The sequence below is a fragment of the Psammomys obesus genome, unplaced genomic scaffold, assembly GCF_907164565.1.
Source record: "Psammomys obesus unplaced genomic scaffold, mPsaObe1.curated_primary_1811, whole genome shotgun sequence".
NCBI lineage: Eukaryota > Metazoa > Chordata > Mammalia > Rodentia > Muridae > Psammomys > Psammomys obesus.
The window spans coordinates 586,253-606,607 of NW_026596166.1; the positions used below are offsets into that span (position 1 = coordinate 586,253).

The 20,355-nt window shown below is 44.8% G+C and overlaps 1 long non-coding RNA gene across 1 annotated transcript in view; it reads left to right on the forward strand.

Annotated features, from left to right (window-relative positions):
- Positions 1–16,153, forward strand: part of LOC129667813 (uncharacterized) — a 28,779-nt gene extending 12,626 nt beyond the window's left edge. The window contains exon 2 of the long non-coding RNA XR_008718809.1: positions 15,071–16,153. This is a non-coding gene — a long non-coding RNA (uncharacterized LOC129667813). The remainder of the gene's footprint in view (positions 1–15,070) is intronic.
- The last annotated feature ends 4,202 nt before the right edge of the window (positions 16,154–20,355 follow it).

The window sequence follows — 20,355 nt, forward strand, 5'->3', positions numbered from 1 at the left end:
GTCAAAGCAGAAGAGATCAGACGTGTGTGCTGTGGTTTCAGGGCCAACCCTTGCTACTGTAAGCTCTGACGACATTAAAGAGCAAATCTAAGATCTTAGGAACGTTCTGGACCTTCCTAAGTATTGATTTCCTTGTGTGAAAAAGTAGGTCAGTACAGCACCTTCTAGTGCTGTTATGAGAATTTAGTGATAGAATGCACTGGGCCCTGCCACACCACACATCTCAGCTATAATAATTAGCTTGGGCAGCCCTGCAGAAAGGACAAAAGTCAGTAGGAGTTAAGCTGCTGTAGCCAAGAGACACACAAGGCTAAAAGAACTTGGACATTTTTTTTCCCCTGGGGACCAAACTTCTCGGTAGATAAATGATAAAAACTAAAACTTTCCAAAAGCTGAACCAGTCAGGAATTTAAAAATTACAAAACAAACAAACAGAAAACAGAAACAAAATCCAGAATGAGAAGAGAGGGAGAAAGACTGGGACACACAGATGGAGGAAAGAAACCAGACAAGAAAGCTAGTTGAGGCTGGAGAGGTGGTTCAGTGGTTAAAGGCACTGACTGCTTTTCCTAGAGGACCTGAGTTCAAATCTCAGCACCCACGGGGGCAGCTCACCACTGTTTGTATCTCAAAGATTTGACACTCTCACATAGACATACATGGAGGCAAGAATAAAAATGACAAGAAAAAATGCACATAAAATAAAGGTAAATACATTTTTTTTTAAAAAAAGAAAGGAAGCTAGCTTGAGGTGGCTCACAATTGTACTCTGAGCACTTGGGAAACGAAGCAGGAGGATCAGGAGTCACAGCAAGTTCAAGGCTAGCCCGGGATAAGTGAGATTTAGTCCTACAATAAACAGAACAACAACAAATCTCCTAGCTAAGAGATGGTGATTGGTAGTTGATGGCTGCTGGGGGAGAAAGAGTGAGTTCTCTTCAGCCCCAGAAGTTGTTCACACGCTCCTGAAGATGGCCTTACACACAGGCACATGCACTAGCATTGAGGGGACATAATGGGGAGGGGAAGAAAGAGACAAAGAGGGAGAGAGCAAGATATATACCTATATACAGATATAAAATCATACAGAGAGAGATAGAGAACATGTGAAGTTGGGAAGAAACAACAGTGGGCGTTGGTGATAGAATTGGAGGTTGGAGGGGAAAAAGTTGGGGGGTGAATTTCACCACAGCATTCATGCATTACAAAATTTTCAATAAAAATTGGTACATTTTATGGTGTGTAAATTGTTCCTTACTGAAGTTGATTTTTAAATGGAAGTATAGTAAAAAAATATCAAATTACACACTAACACCAAGCCCATTGCCTTGTGCTGCAGGCAGTACTGTAGTTGCTGCCCAGCCCCGTGCCCCTTTGCGTTGTACTCAGTTCTTTCTACTCAAAGAGCCATCCTCCATCGCTGCCCTCTAAACCTCCTCCACCGGCCACACTAATTAAAACTAGGACCTGATTAATTGCTGAATTAATCCTACCTTTGATATCAAGAAGGAAGCTATAAAATGTCCAAAATGTCGGTGTCTTAAACTAATTCCTAACAGGACCACTGTAGACCTGCCAAGCCAGGCCCAGTCCTAAATCATTCTTTCTCTGGCGGAGTTTTTAGGATCAGGGCAAACAGGAAGAACATTTGCCATGCCATCTGTTAATAAATCAGAATATTTACTAACAGGCTACATTTACTCCAGAAGAAATGGCTTGCTGAAGCCGCTGGGCCTGCTGGATATATCTGCAACCCCAGCATTCAGGCAGAGACCAGAGGATTGGTGCATGGTCAAAGCCAGCCTTGGCAACACAGGATATACTGGGTGAGACTGCCGATAGATAGATAGATAGATAGATAGATAGATAGATAGATAGATAGATAGATAGATAGATAGATAGATAGATAATGGCCTAAAGAGCTGGCTCAGTGGTTAAGAGCCACTTTTACAAAGAAACAGGATTTGAGTCTCAGCTCCTACAGGGTGGCTCACAACTGTCTATAACTCTAGTTTGAGGGAATCCACTCCTCTCTTGTGGGTTCTTAGGGTACTCAGTACACACAGTGCTCACATGTATCTGTGGACAAAACACCCATACACATAAAATAATGTGTTGGTTCTTTTTTTAAAGGAGGTGGGACAGAGGGAGTAAGGAAAATAGCTTTCTGTAGGACAAGATGAAAAGGGGATGGGACACACTCCCACAGACTTTTTCCTGGACACCGCACTAAAATAAACAGCCTCCTTCCCTTAAGAGTCTGGATAGCAGGCACAACGCATGAACGCGTCAAGCTCTGTAGAAAACTTGCTGAGGTCATAGAGCACCGTCAGGAACACATCCCTGCAGAAGCGTGGAGTCTGGCAGAGGCCAGGGCCCCAGTCCATCTGTGTTGTAACAATACCATAGACAAGGACAGACATTTATTTCTCACTGTCCATTAACACTGAAAATCCAAAAGTTTCGGATCGGGGGCTGTGTTTGCTGAGGGTTGCTTTGTGCTTCCAAGATGATACCCCAAACGCTGTATTTCCTGGAGAGATGGACCTCTGCATCTGCTCAAAGTGGAAAGTGGAAGAACAAGAGGGGCATATTCCCTCTGTTACAAGGCACTTTGTAATTAGCATCGATCCACTCATAAGAAAAGAGCCCTCATGAGCCAACTACTTCCCAAAACTATTGCTCTGGGGTTTAAGCTCCCAAGATATAAACTCAGACCAGAAAAGCCAGAGGCCTGGACCTCACTAGCAGATAAAACTGGCCCAGTGTCTAGAACTAGGTCTTGGGTAGGTAGGTATCCTGATTAGGTAAAGTATGGTTGTCTCGCATGGCTTCTGCTGTCTTACCTGTGATGAAGCCTCATAAACTCCCTGTCAATATCCCTTTTAGGCAGGGTGTAAGGTATGTTTTGGGGTAGGGGGTTAGTTAGTTAGTTTTTTAAGACAGGGTCTCACCATATAGCCCTGGCTGGCCTGAAACCCATGGAGATCTGCCTCTCTATGCCTCCCAAGTGCTGGGATTAAAGGTGTGTACTGCCACACTGGGCAAAACTATACTGTATAAATAGCTGACTGGTGCTAAAAAAAAAAAAAAAAAAAAAAAGAAAAGAAAGAAAGAAACAAGGTAAGAAGAAAGGGAGGCAGAGATAGAATAGCTGTGGCTCTAATCGGGCATGGACTAAGCTTGGGACAGTAATAGAAGCTGCAAGATACTATGTAAGAAAATAACGTGATAAGGTTTGTGTGTTAGGTGGGAGAAGCTGAGAGAGGGACAGTGGCCAGAAGCGAAGCAGCTGGGACTCTATAGGTAAAAGAACATAATTCTAGTACAATCTGTCACAACAATCTTAGAAAAAGGGCTGGAAACGTAGCTCAGTGATGGAGTGCTTGCTGGCATGCACAAGGCCCACTCTCAGCCCTGAACAGAGAAAAGGAGGGTCATTTTTTGGCTTCTATAAGTGAATGTTTTACAGAAAGGCTTAGCTATCTTGGATTAATTTAGATTACTTAGCTGTCAGTTTAGATTAATTTACCATCCAAGCCATATTTCCAGCTTTTGGCTTTGCTTCCCTTAGTGAAGAATCAGCCTGGGGCTGGCTTGCTTTATCAGCTCCTCCTCCTTCTCCTCCTCCTGACCTCATTATCCTCCTGCCTCAGCCTCCTGAGTTTTGAAATCACAGGTGTGCGCCACCCACTCCTGAGTTCCATTGAAGTTTCCTTCCTTCCTTCCTTCCTTCCTTCCTTCCTTCCTTCCTTCCTTCCTTCTTTCTTTCTTTCTTTCTTTCTTTCTTTCTTTCTTTCTTTCTTTCTAAGATTTGTTTATTTGTTTCTGTTCTGGAGTGTATATACACAGGTTTGCAGATGTGTGCGCCTGTGGAATCAAGAAGAGGGTGTTGGTGTCTTCCTCCACCATTCTCCATCTATTTCTCTGAGACAGGGTCTCTCCATGAACCCAAGACTTGGGTTTTCTCAACAAGTCTGGAAGCCAGCAAGCTCCAGTGACGCTCCTCTTCATCCCTTGTAGAATGAGGGTTACACTTGGGCCACATAGCTTGTTACATTGGTGCTGGCATCTAAATTCTATTTATGACTGCATAGCAAGCACTTTTCATTGATGAGCCATCTTTCCAGTCCCCTCCACGGAGGCTTCTTTGATCCTTTCCAGAAGCTCTATCAGTATTCCCTAATGACCCATTGCTTCCAACTGAATTATCTATCCCTCCTTGAATCTACGCCTGAGGCCAGGTTGACTGTTGTGTTCGTTAATTTTATTGCTCTGTGAGTCCACTGCAGAAATGCAAAATATATGAGATGAACAACTTTTAAGACCTCTTCACCAAGCATAGTGGGCCAGGCCTAGAATCCCAGTACCTGGGGATCAGAGGCAGGAGGATTGCCAGAAGTTCGAGGTCCACTAAGTCTACATAATGAGTACCAGACCAAGCTGGGTCAGAGAGTAAGACTCACTCACAAAACCCAAACCAAAACAAGAAAGGGCTATTTCTCATGGCTCAGGGCTGCAGAACTTTCAAGCTGTGGCCAGTTAGCCAGGTTTCTTTAGGCCTGTAGTGGCACAGTACATCATGGTGAAAGCCTTCTTCCCCTTGTTATAATCTCATGTGGCCTTCCTTGGCACAAGGAGAGAGGGAGAGAGAGGAGGAGGTATTTGTAATGACATTAATCTCAACACAAGGACTCAGTCTCTCCACTTCATTTAGCCCCAATTAAGCCTCTTCCACACAGGTCCCATCTCCAAATACCAGCACTTTGAGTATTGGGGGCTCCTTTTAATTTTTAGGTTTATTTATTTCATATGTATGAGTACATGTACATATGAGTACCAAGTGCATGGTTGCTGCTCTCAGAAGTCAGAAGAGGGTGTCGGGCCCCCTGGAACTGGAGTTGTAGAAGGTTGTGAGTCACCACGAGTGGGTGCTGAGGCTCAAACCCAGGTCCTCTGCAAGAACAAAAGCTTTTAAACACTAAACTATCCCTAAACCCTTAAACATTTTAAGTCAATTCATGTGTTTATTGCACACACACCGATGCACTCATAGGGGATCAGAGGACAACTTGCAAGAATCGATTCTCTCCTTGTACCATGTGGGTTCTGGGGGTTGAACTCAGGTTGTCAGTCTTGGTGGCAAATGTCCTTACCCACTGAGCCACTTCACTGGTTCTGAAAGCTAGGGATTCAGTACATGAATATTTTGATTGTTTTTGTTTTGGTGCCACAGACTCACTCTGCAGTACAGAATAATATGGAATGTACTGTGTAGCCCAGGCTAGCCTTGAACTCTCAATTCTCCTGCCTCAGCTTCCTGAGTGCTGACATTACAGGTGTGTAGCACTTGTTCAACATATGAATTTGGTCCACAGCAGACTGGGTAAGCTGATAGGCCGCAGCCAGTCAGAACTCTGCTACAAATGGGACTCGTGGCAGAAGTGGAAGACGATAGGGCCCACTCATCCTATAGCTTGTATTATATGTGTAATATAGCATATGTAATATACTAGATTGACATTGGGGAATGAGCAATTTTCCAAAGGAAAATTAAGTGGTTCCTTTACTAAAAAGAGGGTGAACTGATGTAATAATAAATGCCTGAGATGAAGATGATTCCTAAGGATCCTCATGTCCTCCTATGATCCACAGCTCTTCCAGAGTATAGGCCATTTTGTCTATGAAATCAGTAGAATATGGCAGAAATTGGCAATTAGATAAGCGTGCATGCATGCTTGTATGTATGTATGTATGTATGTATGTATGTATGTATGTATGTATTAGTTTTTTTATGAGACAGGGTTTCTCTGTGTAGCCCTGGCTGTGCTGGAATTCACTCTGCAGACCAGGCTGGCCTCCAGATCAGTGATCTGCCTGCCGCTGCTTCCCAAATGCTGGGAATAAAGGCATGCATCATCACACCTGGCTGGCAATTTAGGTATTAAAAGACAATGACTCGAGCTGGAGAGATGGCTCAGTGGTTAAGAGCACTGTCTGCCCTTCCAAAGAAGCCAGGTTCAATTCCCAGACGCCACATGGCAGCTCACAATGTCTGCAGCTCCATTGTCTGGTGGCCTGACACACCAATGCACATAAAATTAAATAAATAAAACTTTTAAAAAAGGGCATTGACTCCCTCCCCTCTCACACACACCCTACTTAGGGAGAAACCAGCTGCCTAAGGCAACTTATAGACAGACTAGTTTAAGTCCAGCCAACAGCCAGCAAGAGGGGGAGTGAATGGACTTCAGAGGCAGGTTCTCTAGCCAAGCTGAGCTCTGAGAAAACTGACTGCTGCCCTTGCTGATGGCACAAGCACAGCATTGGAAGCACCTGAGCCTGAGCCACCCAGCTACGGTGCTCACAGACTCCTAACCCACAAAGACCATTTGGAGAGTGTCTTTATTGAATGATTACGTTTGTCACATGGCAACAGGAAATCAACACATAATGAGGTGTAACAATAGCCACGCTTTAAGCCAGCCTTGGTGTGCTGGTTAAGTGTGGAGCTCCAGCTTGCCTGGCTTGAGCAGTGCCATGAGCACCAGTAAAGCATTACCTCTGGGCGTGTCTGTGAGAGTGTTTGCAGAGATTAGTGTGTGGATCAGCTCGGCGTGGGCAGGCACCACCCGACTGCTGGGACCAGACTGAACAGGAAAGGAGCAGGGAAATCGCAGGCGCTGCCATCTGGCTCAGGATGTAATGTCCTCCTCTGTGGCCTTTACACTGCAGTCTCCAGCTCCTCAGCCTTTGTCTTTAGGCTTCGGGTGCACTGTTGGCCTTCCTGGTTCTATAAGCCTCGGGCTTCTTGGAGTAAGCCATGCTCTTGACTCCTCCAGCTTTCTAGCTTTCAGACGGCTTATTGTGGAACTCTTCAGGCCCTATGATCATGAGGCCTAGTTCCCTAAAAAATGATCCTCAATTTTAAGTTAAAAAACAAACAAACAAACATCGTGTTGTTGTTTTGGCTTTTTATTTGTTCTTTTTGTGTTTAATAAACTCAATAATACACACGAGGTGGCTGGGGAAATGGTGAAGGGAAGGAATGGCTTGCAGAAATGTTGATGAGGCCAGTCATAACAATTATAATCAATTGGACGGAGTAAATAGAGAAGAGGTAAGAATCAGATATCACTTCCAGTTTGATCATGCTAGGTCAACAGGACCAAGTTGAGCTGAAGCCCTTGGGACAATCAGGAGTCCTCTTCTCAGTTGTATCCCCTGAGACATATATCAGGAGGTCAGATGACGGGTCACTGGGGTTACTAGGTGTCCACGTCTTTATGGGGTTCCTGGTAAGGCAGGCCTGCTCTTCTTGAGATGCTTTTGATACACCCGTGCACCTCTACAGTCCCAATTCTCCCCAACAAGTTTATAAGCCGGCACCATCTCCACTCCTAAGACGACACGGGTGGTGCCCTCAGATGCACAGTCACCACCTGTCTAAAGTTTCTTTTCTTTTTGCTGTGATAAAAATGCTTTGACAAAACAGCTTAAGAGAGAAAGGTTTTATTCTGACATTTCAAGGGTACAGTCCATTTATAGCAGGGACGTCAAGGCAAGAGGAGCTTGAAGAAACTGGTCACATCACATCCATAATCAGTAAACAGAGAGCGATGAATGGCCGCATGCTGCTTGCCACTCGGCTCCCTTTCTCCTCTCATACAGTACAGGATCCCAGCCAGGGAACGGTGACACCCATCATGGTCACCGTTATGGTATACAGTGATGATTCGAGGGGGTACCGCGGTGGGCCCATGCCAAGGTGTGCCCACCGAGAAATTACGCCATGTAACAGATCTGGTATAAGGAAATTTACTGGGGGAAGAGAGAGGAGGGCCTAGAGAAGGGGTAGAGGCGGCAAGCGAGCCGGGAGGGCAGAGAGGGGCAGGGGACAAGAAGGGAAAGAAAGGGGGCACCTAGAAGAGAGCGAGAGGGAGCTGGAACGGAGAGAACAGAAGCCGGAACACAGAGAAAGCTGGGGTGGGGGCGGGGTCCTTTTATCGAGAGGCAGGTGATGAGCACCTGGCAGCAGCTGTGATGATGTAAGATGTTGCTAGGGCCCTGAGGGCAGGCCAGCAGAGTGGCCTGTTTGCTAACTTGCAGGTTTTCCCCGGCCTCAATTAAGATTATCAAGATAATCATCCATAAACATGTCCAGATTGATTGATTCTAGACCCTGCTAAATTAACACGCTGTACTCTACTATCTATACTATACTATACTATACTATACTATACTATACTATACTATACTATACTATACATTTTATCTGCCAGCCTCAAAATGGAGTCAAAAGTTTATAAAATAGTCTGTCAAAACACTGCTTTACACAAGTAAAACTTACGGCAGGGCAGACTGATCTCAACGGCTGGCATCACAAGTGTCAAATAAACAAGAAACTCAGGTTCAACTGGCCTAGAGCCATATAGGGCCTAGTGTACAAGATCTGTATAGGGCCTAGTGTACAACTTGCAACCACTGATTAACTTTCCAGTGGAGCAGTGCAAACCGTCTTATCTACCTCCCGGCACGAAGCTCTACTTTGGCAGACACATGAACTTGCTTAGCTGCCTGAGTCATGCCAAGTTTCTTCACTATGCCCGTCACAGAAAGACAGCCTGATAATTACCTATGTACCTTGTAACATTCAAGGTAATTGGAGGCCTGCTGTAGGCCAGATCCTGTCCAATTGATCTCATCGATTCATCTTACCTGATCCTCAAGAGTGCTAAGACAGCAAATGCTAGCCTTGTTGGATGGGAAAGGAAATATGTTTCAAAAGGTTTACTTCCCAAGTTCACACTGTAAACCATAGTCTGGTATTCAAACCCAAATCCTTGTAAACGGAAAGCTCATTTTTCCTTTGGACCAACGTAGGCTATAGCACACAATAGAGGGACTTGCAGGGTGGAATCCTGTGCCTTGTTTTCATAGTATGGCTTTTGTCCTCAGGACATAACACTATCTTGCAGCAGAGATTACCATGGCAAGTAGTCATGGCAACTGCTTAAGCAGTACAAACACAAGGACAGCTAGTCTAGAATGATGATAGTGGCGCCACGGACAGATTCCTATTAGAAGGAAAGAAGGGAGGGTAACAGGACACCCATCTGGGATGCCAACCATTACCACCTCCCCCACCAGCCACAAGCACCCACGAGAGAGGTTAGTGAATAGAGAAGTCAAGGTTAACTGAAAATGAGACTTGATATGCAGACTTTTCTTTTTTCCCTCAAAGCTTTTTTTTTTTTTATTTTTTGTGTATGGATGTGTTTGTCTGCAATGTCCATCTATGAATCGCATGCTTTCTTAGTGCCCTGGGAGGCCAGGAAAGGATGTCACAGTCCCTGGAGCTGGTTGTGAGCCAACAGGGGGGAGCTGAAAATCAAACCTGGGGCCTCTGGGAGAGCAGCCAGTGCTCTTACCTCCTGAGCTATCTCTCCAGCCCCATATCTGTAATTCTTTATATTGATTACATGAAGTTCTAGATGTTAACCTAAAATGTTGAGAAAAGGTATGTTATTTTTCTTCCATTCTTTTTTTTTTTTTTTTTCAAAATTTTCTGAAAGAAGAGGTAAACAGCCCTACCTGGGCCACTGAGCTAATAAAATTACACAAAAAGTGGGGTGACAGTGATTAGAGTCCCCCAGGCTCTGGTCTTATACCAATCCTGACCCTGCCTCCCCAGTCTCTAAGCACATCGCTCAAAAGGGCCATTTCAGTATCTTCCCTGGACACATCTTTACCTCCTGCCAAGATTATAAGCCTAAGCAAGCACTTTTTTTTTTGAGATAGAATTTCATGCAGCCCAAGATAGTCTCAAACTCTCTACACAGTCAAGAATGACTTTGAACTCCTGATCCTTCTGCCTCCACTCCCCAAGTGCTTATAAGAGCGTACAACATCATGCCCAGCTGCAAGCACCTTCCAAGTCAATGCTTCTGAAACTCAGAGAAGCACGAGGTTCAGCCCCAGTGGGAAGTCTGCTCAATGATGCTGTATCTGGGCCTTCCTTAACCCATGGTAACAGATTCACCAGAGACTGTCCCATATCCCAGCCAGAGTAGAACTCTGTGGTCTGAATGGGACCTTTGTCTTCCTAGAAAAGGACTTGAGACATTTTCTGCTGGACTGATTTTATTGTTGGTTTGGTTTGAAACAGAGTCTCACTGTGTAGCCCGGGAAAGCCTTGAACTTGTGATCCTGTCTCTGGCATTACAGGTATGCAACAGTATGGCTAGATTTTAACAGGCATCGATTAGGCCTGCATGGGGAAGCTCCCTTTGCTCCCTTTGGTTTTGGAAGAAGCCCAAAGACCTTTAGCCAGTCCTGGGAGGCCTCTGGTAATCTTTAACTGGACATTTCTCAGCTGCTTCTTTAAAAATGTCTCCAGCTTAACAATGATTATCTAAACCAGCACTGTCCAGTAGAAATAATAACCCAAGGCACAGATACAAGATTTCCTTGTGGTTCTATTCTTGAAAGGTAAAATTAAATTGGGTGGAATTCCATTTTTAAATATATTTTAATTAAGTAAATATATCCCAAATAATGTCACTTCAACGTATAAACAGTACTGTTAGGATTTAGTGGCATACTGCAGAGTATGTTGGCAGCTCCTGGCCAAGTTATCCTGCAAAGATCACACCAGGAAACAGATTTCTGCCTTCTGGCTTCATTTAAAAGTCCAGGGACAAAGTGCTGAGAAAAAAAAAAAAAGTCTCTTGCATGAGATCTGTTGCATAGTGTGATCTCTGCAGCATATCTTGTTCTGGACCTGCCATGTTACTCTGCCCTCTGCCCCTATATCCTAACAAGTATGAAATCATCATTTTATCACTATTTTACAGTTTTGCCAATTCAGTCTTCACAACCCAATATACCTTATACTTTCTCCTTTAAAATATGTCTCCCCAGGGCTGGGGATTTTGCTCCATTGGCCGATTGCTTGTTTAGCATGCATGAAACCATGTGTTCAACTCCCAGCACCTCATATACTGGCTGTGGTAATACAGGCCTATAATCCTAGCACTTGGGAGTCAGAGTCAGGAGGACCAAAAGTTCAAGGTCATCTTTGGCTAGGTAAGTGAGTTCTAGACCAGCCTGGACTACAATGACATCAATTTATAAAACAGGAAAGAAAGAAAGAAAGAAAGAAAGAAAGAAAGAAAGAAAGAAAGAAAGAAAGAAAGAAAGAAAGAAAGAAAGAAAGAAAGAAATGAAGGAGGGATGGAGGGAGGGAGGAAGGAAGGAAGGAAGGAAGGAAGGAAGGAAGGAAAGAACACCTCTGCCCAGAGATGAATCTTTGCCTTAGTTGTTCAGTTTTGCTGTTGCTGTTTTCCTTATATTTGTTTTTTATTTATGTGTATGCTCAGGTTCATTCAGGTGCTCACAGAAGCCAAGAGTGGATGTCAGATCCCCAGGAGCTGGAATTAGAGGCAATTGTGAAGAGTCTGACCTGGTTGTTGTTTTGAGACAGGGTTTCTCTGTGGTCTGGCTATCCTGGAACTCACTCTGTAGACCAGACTGGCTTTAAACTCACAGAGATCTGCCTGCCTCACCCTCCTGAGTGCTGGGATTAAAGGCATGCACCACCACTGCCTGGCATCCTTTGCCTTAGTTTTTGTTTGGTTGATTTATTTTTATCCCTCCTCTCCTTTATAAGAACATCTCCTATCCTATAGTAAGCTTAAAACAAAGTTTTGACATGCGTCAAGGCTGTCACTGCTCTAACCATCCATGTCACATTTATGCCCTTAATGATAGCCAGTTCTTCCCAGCTATCTGTGCGGGACATCTGCCGGATGGCTGGATTCCCTCACATTCAGTGATGGTCAGACAGCAGCTGAGCACACTGCTTCCGCTGGAGTACTGACCTCCCTGAAGCCCTCTCACACCCCTGCTCCCCTCCCTCCATGTTCCTAACACAGAGCCTATAGGAACGAAGCTTCTATGTGGAAAAGACTCAGGGAATGGTGGCTGCTGCTGGTGGGTGGCCAGGCTGCAGAAGCAGGCCCTACCACTTGCTAGCAATGTAATTTGGACAGTGACTTCAGAATCTTCATATTAAACATGAGGGCAGCAGCATGGAATGTCACAGAGTTGAGGTAGGCCCCATTTAGGTACATGAAGTCTACTAGTGGGACCCCCAAATTTAAATTTTTCTCCAAAAAGGGGGGGGGGCTAGGCATGGTGGTGTACATATTTTATTCCAACAGAGGCAGGTGGATGTCTGTGAGTTCCAGGTCAGCCCGGTGTACAGAGGAGTTCCAGGACAGCCATCCAAAACACCCACAAACAACGACAACAAACTGTTTTAAAAAAAATGTCAAGTGGAGTAGTCCTGTGGTTTGTATGCAGATTGCCCTCTTTGAAACACATGTTGAAATTTAACTCCCATTATGAGATACTGAGAAATGAGACCTGAACTCTTAAGGTGCTACCAAGCCTGCTAACCTGAATTCAATCTCTGAGACTCACATGATAGAATGAGAAAACCAACTTCTACAAGTTGTCCTCTGACCTCCTATTTGAGCCCATACACATAAATAAATTGTAATTTTTTTAAGAGGTGAGAGCTGGGAGCACACAGAGACAGGCAGGTCTGTGTGAGTTTGAGGCCACCCTGCTCTACATAAAGAGGTTCATTTCAGGCCAGCCAGGGTAAGATCTTGTCTAAAAAAAAAGAAAAGAAAAGAAAAGAAAAGAAAAAAAAGAAAGTGCAGCCAGATAGGACGCTGATGTTCTCTAAAATGGATTCATTAGCTGGGCATGGTGGCACATGCATTTAATACCAGAACTCGGCACGCAGAGGCAGGTGGATTTCTGAGTTTGAGGCCAGCCTGTCTACAGAGCGGGTTCCAGAACAGTGAGGTCTGGCTACACAGAGAAACCTTGTACACAACAAGAATGGATCCGTCTGCTCAAGCAGTTAATCGATTAGTGAGTTATCTCAAAGGTAGGTAGTCCTAAAAGCACTTTGGCTAGGCTTCTGGATCACTGCCTATCTCTTGCACCTCAGGCCTTCGCATCAAGAAAGAATATTATCAGGTGGAGGGGCCTGAACCATGAACCTAACAAACCTGCTGTCTTTGTAAGCTGCCCAGCTTTTGTTGTTGCTATTAGCAACAGAAAAGGGACAAGGACGTGAACTTACAGTGAAGTTAGTGTCATTAACGTTGTGGGAAGGAAATACGCACGGTGAAGGAGGGACACCCCATCAAGGAGGAGTGAGGGGGCGGCTTACCGGGATTGGGGCTTTTGAGGACTGAGGCAGGCTGGAACTCCGGGAGCGGAGACAGCTCCTAATGAAGTGTCTGTCATAGGAACAAGGACAGTGTCATAGTCACATTTCCCAGGGGCCTCAGTTCAGGAGGCAGGGGCACAGTGTGCGGCTGGCTAGAAGGCCATACTTTAAAGGGAAAGAGGTCTTTGCTGCAGTCCCTTAGGAACACTGTTCTGTTCTGTTCTGTTCTGTTCTGTTCTGTTCTGTTCTGTTCTGTTCTGTTCGAAAGGTCAAGTCCAGGAGGTCAAGGTGATGGGGCAGATGCAGGCATTTGCCACCAAACATGACCTGAATCCAGTTTCTGGAACCTATATGATAGAAGGAGAGAATCCTTGTGGGGTATATCCAACCAAGGAAGACTGCTCGGACCTCGGTTTAAGCCAAGAGAAAGTCTGCTAAGCCAGAGGTGGTAGTACACACGCCTTTAATCCCAGCACTGGAAAGGCAGCGCTCTGAGTTCGAGCCCAGCCTCTTCTACAGAGCAAGTTCCGGGACAGCCAGCGCTACCCAGAGAAAGCCTGTCTCAACTTCACCCCACCAAAAAAGATTGGCGTTTAAAACATCATAGCCAGTGACCAGTGACGTCACTCTTGCCTCTGACCTTTCCAGTCTAAAACCACAGGCAAAGGCTAGAGAGACAGCTCAGCCAGTAAAAGCACTTCCTTCTCCTTGAGAGGAAGAGCTCAATCCCAGCACCCATGTTGGAAGTCACAACTCCAGCTCCAGGGGACCCAAACCTCCTCTGACCTCCACCAACACCTGCACCCATCTGGTACACACACACACCCCTCCTTCCCTTCCACACAGAGTAAATAAAAATAAAACTACATCTTTAAAATGAAAACCACACAAGCTGGGAGCACTGGCTCACACTTACAATCCCAGCACAGGCCAGCCCGGTCTACAAAGTGAGTCCAGCACAGCCAGGGCTACATAGAGAAACCCTGTCCCCCCAAAAGCCAAAGCCAAACCAAAACAAAACAAACAAAACCATACCCACAATTAATGGCCACCAGACTGTTCACAGCTTCAGAAGTTTGAGCTGTTTGACGGTACTGCTGTGAACTCTGTCTTCAGCCTCTACAGCAGTAAGGCTCTCAGCAAGGGTTGGTGAACCAGTTCCATATTGGCACAATGACAACATGCGGCCAAGCAAGGCCTTGAGCAAGTCACCAGCACTAGGACCCTCTCCTGAGGTTACAGAGGATTTGAACCATCGGCTAGGGAGGACGGCCAGTCTTCTGTGGTTCTGATATCAAATCACAAAATGAGACCACTTGATTCACAATCCTAACAAAGCTTGAGGTATGGTAGGTCAGGTGCCTCGAGTGATGAGCCTAGGTTTTGTTGTTGTTGTTTTGTTTTGTTCTGTTGGTTTTTCAAGACATGGTTCTGGGTAGCCTTGGATGTCCTGGAATTCATTCTGTAGACCAGGCTGGCCTTAAACTCACAGAGATCCGCCTACCTCTTACTCCTGAGTGCTGGGGTTAAAGGTGTGCACTACCACCACCTGGCTCCTACAGCGTTCTCTCTCTCTCTCTCTCTCTCTCTCTCTCTCTCTCTCCAGACAGAGAATTTCTTTGTGTAGCCCTGGCTGTCCTGTCCTGGACTTGCTCTGTAGACCAGGCTGGCCAGGCACTCACAGCGATCCACCTGCCTCTTCCTCCCTGAGCGCTGAGATTAAAAGAGTGCGTCACCATGCCCAGCTCCCTATTGCTTTCTTTATCTAACAAGCTTTACTGCCAGGATTTCACTCCTGGACTTTGCATTGTTTTCCAGGTCCAAGCTTTGAGCTGCCTTGGGAAAGAGCCAAGCTAGCTATGGTGTCGTCAAACTTACTGCACTCCAGGCTCCGCTGTGGGCGGTCTGCTTCCAAGAGGCAATGAGGACACCTGCAGCTTACACCCGAGGAAACAAAGCAGATTTCAACGCCCTCCTTAAACCGCCTGGCAAGACTTTTCTTTTCTTTTTCTTTCTTTTTTTTTTTTTGTAAGACAGGTTTTGCCAGCTCAAGGACTTTCTGACTAGAGTGGCCAGGTTGCTTATTTTTTGCTTTCAAATGCAGAACGGGGATCCTGAGAGTCACATAAAACGCATATCTTTTATGAGCAGTTAGTTTGTTTGCGTTTTCTAGTCTATATGCACTTCTTAGAGGAAAAAAGTGGACTGAGACAGATAAGCAAGATATATCCAAACTACCATAGGCTACGGTCAATGTCACCCCTAACATTTTCATGTTTTCTCGGGCTCTCTTCTATGCTAATATTCTCTTATCAAAGCCAAAATTAGAATCACCTGATGACAATATTGTGCCACCCAACTCAGTCACGTACATTTTGTCGGGATGCCTTAAAAGGCCCAGAATGTTTATGAATACAGTTGGTTAGCATCACTGAAGCCTTGCTTACTTTTTGTCAGGAGCGTTTAAACGCCGGAATCACAACCTAGAAGCTTAGCGTGGTGGTTCACGCCTGTAATCCTGGCACTCTAGAGGCTGAGGCCGAATCAAGGCTATTCTGGACTACAGAGTAAAACCCGGTCACTATTAGGTTTCAAAAAAATCCTGGGACGAGTCTCGCACGATACCTGTGGCTCCTCTCAGCAGCCCTCACCCCGCCCCCTATTCTAAACGTCTCCCTCCCAGGGGCGGGGCTTCTGCTTCTCTTCCCCAGCCTGAACCCTGAAGAGCTCAGCCGTTTTGGCTACACTGCTCTCTTAGCCCGGCCACCTCTCCTGTTGGCGGCTCCTCTCTTGCTCTCCCTCCACCTCCCTCTTTCTTCTCATGGTCGGGTTTAGTCTGCCGGCCTTGTTCAGCTTGCTTTCTCCCTTATAGCTACAATAAAAATTTTCTCCATGCTTTAATCATGTCCTCCTCCTTTTATTTAATTCAGTAACAACGCCACACACATCCAAAAGGCATTGTTCCCTCTAAAAGAACTCTGTAGAATCAGTAAGGTGGAAGTTTCCTCTCCCGCCTGTCGTCACACAGACGGGCTCCAGAGGCTGGGCTACAGATTTGATTTACACTGCTATAGTGCAGGTTTTTGCTTTAATCTGGTCATTCCTAAACCCTGGTTCTTTCCTTTTGGAATAAGAAAGTATGTAACTTGTTTTTGATGTTCATAGGAGCTTAGAGTTGGAAGACATTGGACTTCTAAAGTGTTGAAATGTTCATTTTTGAGACAAGTTCTCACTGTGTATCTCGAGCTTTCCTAGAACTCATTATGTAGACTAAGTTGGCCTCAGACTCAGAGATTCACCTACCTCTGCCTTAAGAGTACTAGGATTGGTGCTGAAGAGATGGCTCAGTGGTTAAGAACACTACTTGCTCTTCCAGAAGTCTTGAGTTCAATACCTAGCAACCACATGGTGGCTCACAACCATCTATAGTGAGATCTGGTGAAAAGTCCTGGGATTAAAAGCAATGTGCCAGCCCTAAAGTGTTGAAATGTTTAAAGACTGTGGGGCTTTCAAAGTTATATTTTATATTATGATATTCACATGAGATCTTGAAATAAGAAAAAAAGGTTATAGCTTATAGTGCTACCCTAATGACAGGGGGTGGAGAAATGTCAGTCATAGTCCTCCAGCTGACAATTTGACCCACCTGAAAAGAGGAAAACTCAAAGGAGAAATTGCCTCTATCAGATTGGCCTGAGGGAATGTATGTGAGGCATTTTCTTGACGCAGAACCGCCCGTCCATCAGGCTGTGGGTGGTACTATACCTAACTGGGTGAGGTTAGACTGTAAGAAAGACAGCTGGCCAGGAACTCGGGAGCAAGCAGGTGAGAACATTCCTTCCATGGTTTCTGTTTCAAGCTCCTACCTTGGGTCTGTGCCTTGGCTTCCCTCTTTGAAGGACTGTTGCTTGAAAGTATAAGATGAAACATACCTCTTTGCTCTTCCTTTACGAGGTCTGAAGTGACCTGTTAAGATGGCTTGCTACTCTCTTGACCCAGAAAACCCTACGAAATCATGCAGATCAGGATGTTCACACCTTCACGTTCACTTTAAGAACACCCGTGAAACTCTCCAGGTCATCAAAGGTCCGCATATCTGGAAAGCCACCAAGTGTCTGAAAGACATGAAATTAAAGAAGCAATGTGTACCATTTCAGCAGTATGATGGTAGAGTTGTTGGGTGAGCCAGTCTAACCCATACATGACTTCTCCTGCCACTGGGATGGCATCACTGATAAGGCCCTCTTATCTCTGGTCAGTCCCTGGGAGTGGAGCGCACTAGCCTCTCTGTCCCCAATTAGTTGACTATTCTCTTTTTAGAGAGCCTGTACAGAGCTCAACCATGTTCCTGCACTTACAAAAGTCCTTTCCAGATTCTCACAACAGCTTCACTGTGTTGTTCCACTGTCCCTGTTGTTGAGACCTCCTGTGTGCTCTAATGTTTCTAAAGCTGTTCTACTGTCCCAGAGACCCTGTCACATTGTCCATACTCATCTATTTGTTGACAGTGCCTCCCTGAAGGCATCATCTTTCTTAAATAAATTTGGAGGATAGGAAGGTCAACTTCTGATAATACAGATGGCAGAGAAGTGCTATCACAGGGAGAAGTAATCTTATACGTTTGTTCCAAAGAGGAGGATATTCCAGAAGAAGCTGAAGAAACAAAAACTTAGGGCAGGGGAATAAACTCAGCATGGAGTAAATGCAGATAAAAGGAAAGGAACACACACACACACACACACACACACACACACACACACACACAGACTTTCCCATTGCGGGGCTTTCTCGAATCCCTCTTGTGCTTTTAATAAGACATGGAGACTTCTATATAGTTTAAAGCTGTAGGCCTTGTGCTGGTGTGGACTCTCAACTAGCTTCTAACTTAACTGGACTTCCCAGCCTATATCCCAGCCCCGTGGCTAACTCCTGTCCCCATCCGTTCTGTTCTCTTCCTGGTCTCCTGTGATCCTCCCGCCTCAGCTTCCATAATCCCTGCATCTCCACCTGCCCAGGTACTTCCTCATGCACTTCCTGCCCCCCACCTATTGGCTGCCAGCTCTTTATTATAACCAATCAGCAGCAAGACATCACTTGGGTTGCCCTAAGGCATTGAAGGATGCATGACCTTCCTCTTTTGGGCAGGTGTGGAAGGACAAGCACTTACAAATAGAAAACCCAGTGATGGGCCATAGAAATGACAATGCCAAAATCCTGCCAGCATTTAGCACTCTTCCGGTGCAGTAAGCAACAACTGAAAATACAGGAGCACACCTTCATTAATGTGAGTGAAGGTTGCGCCAACATTTTTCTCCCCAGGTTGCCTTTGGTCAGGTTGTTTATCACAGTAGCAGAAAGCAAACAAGGACGCATGCTAATTTTAAAAACAGATTATTTCAATGAAAGAAAACGAGCCCGCAAAATAATCAGAAGAGAGGAGTTAGCTATTCTGCCTGGGCCCCTGCTCACTTCTTCCAGGACCATCTTGGCCCTTAGGTGCCTGAGTCCAGCGATGACGGTACTGAAAACTTGGATAGTTGAGGAAGAAGCTGAAAAGCTGGTGTTTTCCTTTTTAGTTTCACTGGGGAGATGTAAATGAGGTCCATCCTCAATGACCTTTAAGCATGATAACCTCCCAGAAAATAGGCAGGGAAACTATATCTCAAATGGAGGTAGGGGAGCAAAACAGTGAAGACATCCCTGGATCATATGAAAGCTATTAGCCATCATGATCTGTGCCTGTGTATTTTGCTTTCTGTATCTGTCACAACATTTAAATGTGATGTAGTAGAAGTATTACAGCTAAGTTGACATAATCAAGGATACAACATGGATAAACTCATGTCAGTAAAAGAGGAAAATGGATATTTTAGCCAAACATTTTTTTTTTCTTTCTTGAGGCTGGGTTTCATTAGGTAGCCCTAGGTAGGCTGGACCTCTCTGTGTAGACCAGGCTGGCCTCAAACTCAGAGACCTGCCAGCTTCTGCCTCTCAAGTGCTGGTATTAAAAGTGTCAGCACTATACCCAGCTCTAAGAGCCATATTTTAAAACTAGATTGATTCTATATGCTCCCCTCAAAAACTCTAGTTATAATTTGTATTCTATGAAATATTTTATAAAGTATTTGAATACTTTTTCCTGCTGTTGAGAGCACAAATTATTGCAGCCATTACAGAAATCTGTTTCAAGGTTCCTGAAAAAATTAAAAATAGAACTATCATATGACCTGGCTTACTCCATACCTAAGACTATGTCTAGAGAACTCCATATTCTATCATAGAGATATTTGCACATTCATGTTATGTTTATTGCTGCTCTTTTTACTACAGCAAGAAAATTGAACCACTCTAAATGTCAGCCAACAGGTGAATGGATAATAAAAAATGCTACCTAAACAAAATGAGAATATTATTCAGCTGTAAAGAAAAAAATAAAGAAAGAAAGAAAGGAAGGAAGAGAGAGAGAGAAAGAAAAGAAAGAAAGAAAGAAAGAAAGAAAGAAAGAAAGAAAGAAAGAAAGAAAGAAAGAGAAAAAAATTAGTCAGATGGTGGTGGTGCATGCTTTCAATCCCAGCACTTGGTAGGTAGAGACAGGAGAATCTCTGTGAGTTCGAGGCCAGCCTGGTCTACAGAGTGAGTCCAGGACAGCCAAGTTTACACACAGAGAGAAACCCTGTCTCAAACAACAACAACAAGAAAAAAGAGAAAAACAAAATCTTAGATGGGAGAGATGGCCCCAAGGTTAAGAGTATCTACTGCTCTTCCAGAGGACCTGAGTTCAGTTCCCAGCACCCACATCAGGCAGCTCACAACTACCTCTAAGTCCAGCTGCAGGAGAGAAAAATATTCTCTTCTGGCCTCCTCAGGCACTACACTCACATGCACAAACCCACACAGAGGTACACATGAAGACACATAATTAAAAAGAAAAGTAGAAAATAAAGAAAAATAAAATCTGGAAAAAAAAATACCACTAAAGGACTTGGAATGTATTAGAGTAAGTGAAATCACCTAGACTTTCAGAAAGGAAAGAAAGAAAGGTAAAGAATGCCAGCAGACAGAGGACACACGAGCCGAGAAAGACCTTGTTTGCCTGGTTTCCA